Source organism: Sinocyclocheilus anshuiensis, unplaced genomic scaffold (genome assembly GCF_001515605.1).
Source record: "Sinocyclocheilus anshuiensis isolate Anshui unplaced genomic scaffold, SAMN03320099.WGS_v1.1 scaffold81, whole genome shotgun sequence".
Classification (NCBI taxonomy): Eukaryota; Metazoa; Chordata; class Actinopteri; order Cypriniformes; family Cyprinidae; genus Sinocyclocheilus; species Sinocyclocheilus anshuiensis.
Genome location: NW_015537945.1, coordinates 270913 through 276434, shown reverse-complemented (window position 1 = coordinate 276434; position 5522 = coordinate 270913). Strand labels below are relative to the sequence as shown.

At 29.9% G+C, this 5522-nt stretch overlaps 1 pseudogene; it reads right to left on the bottom strand.

Moving 5' to 3' along the window:
- Positions 1-5522, bottom strand: part of LOC107663963 (WD repeat, SAM and U-box domain-containing protein 1-like) — a 9444-nt pseudogene that overhangs the window by 2870 nt on the left and 1052 nt on the right.

Here is a 5522-nt window from a genome sequence, read left to right as displayed (position 1 = left end):
TGTGTGTGTGTGTGTGTGTGTGTATATATATATATATATATGTGTGTGTGTGTGTGTGTGTGTGTGTATATATATATATATGCACATTTTACATTTATATTATATAACTACATATAAATTATTAGAATTTAACTATTTAGTTTACAGAAAAACAGTGTAAATGATTAAAAATGAATTAAACTAAATGTTTTTTTTAATTTAATTATTAAACTAAATAAAAATCTTAAATAATGAAAATATAAATAAATTGTATACATTTGAATAAATAAATAAATAATTGATTTGCATAAATAATAAAAATGACATTTACATAATACACCTTAACCGTACAGTACTATAGAGAACAGAACAAAAATGTAATAATGTAATAGAAATGACATATTTTCCAAATAATACAAATATTGTGTATGAATTGTGTATGAATTGGGTCTTTATACATGAAAATATATAGCTGCCTTTTAAATTTTAGAAAGGGAGTTCCTCGTTCAAGGATGATCATATTTGAGGGTCCATTGCATCTAATACATTTTTTTCTTTAGGAGTAAAAGTATCATTTGAACGACTTATGAAGAAAATATGAGTGGTGTTTTCCAATTCAAAACTCAAAGCTACAGCTCTAGAATGTTATAAGTGGTTGCCAGGGTGTTCTGAGAGGTTTTAAGCATGTTACTATGCAGTTTACCATGGTAATGTTATGTAATAATAATAATAATTGTAAAATAACTAATAAAACATTACATTTGATCTCTAGCTTTCTAGAACTAGTAAAGCATGAAGGACATTGTCTGAAACAGTTTTGTGTGTGTTTCCTCACCAATGTTAAACTCAATGGTCAGTGTCTCTGTGTTTAAGCTGATGAGTTCGGCCCCGTCAATGTTGTGGGCCCTAAACGTGTCCACCAGAGCTTCAAGTCCTTCATCACAGAGCCACTCGCTCACATCCTCCTCTGACCAATCGCTGACCAGTGTTCTGGAGTAACCCAGTGACTTCCTTCCTGTCCACACAAACAAACAGGAAGAGCTTTATTATCATCCTCAATGCTGAACATCTCTCATTATATTCCAAACCGTGTGTCTTTTCCTTCCTAAACATAAACAAAGCATCTTGTGAACTATTCATATGCCTGTGTACACATTAAAAACATATGGCTTGCTTAGTTTGGTTACATCCTATATTCATCCATTTTAACTCTACACTATTTTAATTACATTTGTGTATGCAATGAATATTAATCAAAACTGCACAAATAATTGTATAATTTTATTACAACCAGTAATCGTATGCCTCGAGAACAAGATTTTGTTTGATTCGTGAATGTATCGTTCAGATCAGTTTTGTGAACTACTTCAATTCATTGAAAAGAATTAATTGCTTATCAATCTAGCATTGCACGTGCCAAAATCTGCCTCGCTGGTATGTCAATATTTTTTCTCCTCTCAACAAACTCATCCTTTAGCTTTTTACCTTCAATTTTCTGATTTAATAAAACTGTGTATGTAAATAAACAATGTGCTTCTTTCTTTATTTTGTTTTATTCGTGAATGTTAATGTGAGAAGCTCTTACCTTGGACCGACATTTTCAATGGTTCAGCTAAATCAGCACAAATTAATGTCATTTTATTGTAAATAGTTTCTGTTTTAGCATGTGACATCTCTGTAACCCCACTGAGAGAAACTGCACTAACGCTAGGTGTTCTGGCGATAATATCAAATACTCATAATCATTTTCCTGGAAATATAAAGTGACATAATTAGATAATGTTAATACACTTTTATTTGGCCATTAAGTTTTCTAAGACAGTGTCGTTACACTAGTTTCTCGATTATTTCATGACTCGTGGAAGTGTTCAGACAGTCAAGCTCCTAAGCCAAAGTTTAAAGATGCAGCAAAGTAAGTATTCATCGTTAAACTTTGGCTCAGGAGCTTGATTCATATCCATGATTCAGTTCAAGTGTTTTAATCAATCAATTCAAAGCTGATTTTTTTGTGTCGCCATTCAAAAATGTTCATTATTTAAAGTCATGAAAAATGTAACATGATATTAATAATGGCAAAAATTTGGGGGGTGAACCATTGTTTTAACCAAAATTATACAACAGCTCGACAGCTGTTCTGTTTAAACACTTAGATTTAGTGTTTGAATGTACTGCTGTATTAAACACTGAGATCAGAATCGGACACCACAGATCCACCTGCTGGTCAAACTGCATAAAACAAAATATGCTAAATAAAATATACTGTGGAAAATAAAATAAAATAGAAATATTAGATCCTAAAATATATTAAAAAAAAAAAAAGCTAATTAGAAATGTTGCCTTGGCTGAAATAAACTGAATTAAACTTTTATGTTTATGAATGAAACAAAAATCAATTAAAGCTAAATAGAAATATTAAAAGAAAATAATAAAAAATGAGAAAAGCACATAAAAATGACTAACAAATGATAATAAAATTGAATCTAAATAAAAATATTAATAAATACTATATAATAGTATATAAATAATACTAAGGTAACTAAAATAACACTGAATAGTAGGCAAAAAACATGATATATTGTGCAGTAAATACAGGTAAACTTCAACATTTGTGATCATTTGTCTATAGTTTTTTTTTTATATGCTAAAATATTGTCTCTTCACACTGTGCAAAATAAAACTCAAAAACTCTACTAAACAAAACAGAATTAAAAAAAAAGTAATAAATATTAAGTACAAAACCATCACTCTATTCAGTAAAGTGAGCTAGTATTTGCCAGCAGCAGTGATGTGATGAGTGGGCGGGGCTTACCCAGAGACGAGCAGCTGTCCGTCAAATGAGAACGCACAGCAGAGGACAGGAGCAGACTGAGCAGAGAGAGTGTAGAGCAGCCACAGCTCATAACCTGTGCAGAAACACACACACTGAAGCACTGGGGGAAAACATACCTCTTCATGTCTGAAGCAAATTCAGTGCTATTTAGTGACTCTAAGTTCTGTTCTAAAACCTAGTGAGGTGCCTAACGAGACAGCATTTTATGATATCATAGGAGCAGTGCAAAGGATGTTTTAAAAGGCTGTGCTTTTCTTCAAGGCAGCATGTTCCTTCTTGCAAAAGGTAATTCTATAATGCATTGTGACAAAATAGACCCAATGTGCAAAAAGTGAAGTGGGGAAAAATGTTAAGTACAAATATACACCGTGCAATTCTAAATATATATATATATATATATATATATATATAAAACAGTAAATTACAGTAAATTAATTAAAAACAACTTAAATGTGTAGTATTTTAACAATTATTTCAAAATATTTGACACCTATGTTTATTATATATAAAAAGTAGCCATCATACATTTTAAAGCTTGAAAAGCTCTAGCAGAAAACATAAGAAAAAGTTTATCATTTTCAAAATTATTTTATTTATTTTATAGATTTATTATTTTTAATTGTTTAATATTTATAACCTTTTTCTGTAGAATATACTAATGTAAATAGTTAAACACTAATATTGTTATAATATACACTGCTGTTCAAAAGTTTGGGATCAGTAAGACTTGTAATGTTTTTAAAGAAGTCTCTTCTGCTCATCAAGGCTGAATTTATTTGATAAAAAATAAAGAAGAAAAACAGTAATATTGCAAAATGTTATTACAGTATAAAATAATGGTTTCTATTTTAATATCCTTTAAAATATCATTTATTTCTGTGATGCAAAGCTGAATTTCCATCAGCCATTGTTGATATGCTGATTTATTATCAGAATTATTAATGTTGGAAAGAGTTGTGCTGCCAAATATTTTTTTGGAAACTGCGATACTTTTTTCAGGATTCTTTGATGAATAAAAAGTTTAAAAGAACAGCATTTATTCAAAATAGAAATATTTTCTAACAAATAATTTAGCAAATTGTGCAAACAATACATGTGTATAGATAGATAGATAGATAGATAAAAGTTAAAAGATAGCTTATATTGTTCAATTCAAAACAGTAATTTGACAGAAAAAAAAGTGGAGAACTTTGCATCTACAGTATGGATATTACTGTGGGTCATATAACCTTTCTATTATGAAAGTTGTCAAATCTGAACAAAGTGATGTTTGTAAACTGACTGGTGTCAAAACTGTTCAAACGCTTAGTTTAGACAGACAGTACGATCTTTGGCATATTCCACTCACATGCATGAAGTCATATGCAGTCTGAACAGTAAAATGACACAGAATTTGGAAACGATTCAGTCTGAACTATGACTTTGATTACTTTTTGCCCCTTTCCACAATGACAGGTACTATTTTCTATGGAAGCTTGTTTCCACTATGGGGTAAATAAATAAATAAAGTATTTGCAACTTTTTATCTCAAAATTCTGATTTTTTTCTTTCAGAATTGCAAGATATAAACTCGCAATTGCTTAAAAAAAATTTTAATCATGAAATAAAAAGCTGCATTTACCCTTTTTTAAATTTTTATTCTGTGCTGGACACAAAAAGCCTGAATTGCAAGATATAGTTAAAAAAAAAAAAAAAAAAAGTCCATATGGCTTGTGCATCATATTCCAAGCTCTGCATAGACAATTGATAGTTTGAAAGCAAATATATATTGCCATTCAGAGGTTTGTTTTAAAGAAGTCTCTTCTGCTCATCAAGGCTGAATTTATTTGATAAAAAATAAAGAAGAAAAACAGTAATAAGATAGCTTATATTGTTCAATTCAAAACAGTAATTTGACAGAAAAAAAAGTGGAGAACTTTGCATCTACAGTATGGATATTACTGTGGGTCATATAACCTTTCTATTATGAAAGTTGTCAAATCTGAACAAAGTGATGTTTGTAAACTGACTGGTGTCAAAACTGTTCAAACGCTTAGTTTAGACAGACAGTACGATCTTTGGCATATTCCACTCACATGCATGAAGTCATATGCAGTCTGAACAGTAAAATGACACAGAATTTGGAAACGATTCAGTCTGAACTATGACTTTGATTACTTTTTGCCCCTTTCCACAATGACAGGTACTATTTTCTATGGAAGCTTGTTTCCACTATGGGGTAAATAAATAAATAAAGTATTTGCAACTTTTTATCTCAAAATTCTGATTTTTTTCTTTCAGAATTGCAAGATATAAACTCGCAATTGCTTAAAAAAAATTTTAATCATGAAATAAAAAGCTGCATTTACCCTTTTTTAAATTTTTATTCTGTGCTGGACACAAAAAGCCTGAATTGCAAGATATTAACTCAGAATTGCAGAAAAGAAAGTCATAATTATGAGTTTATATTTCGCAATTCTGACTTTCTGTTTCCGAGGGGAAAAAAACGAATTGTGATATATAAAATCAGAGTTGCAAGAAAATAATGGTTTCTATTTTAATATCCTTTAAAATATCATTTATTTCTGTGATGCAAAGCTGAATTTCCATCAGCCATTGTTGATATGCTGATTTATTATCAGAATTATTAATGTTGGAAAGAGTTGTGCTGCCAAATATTTTTTTGGAAACTGCGATACTTTTTTCAGGATTCTTTGATGAATAAAAAGTTTAA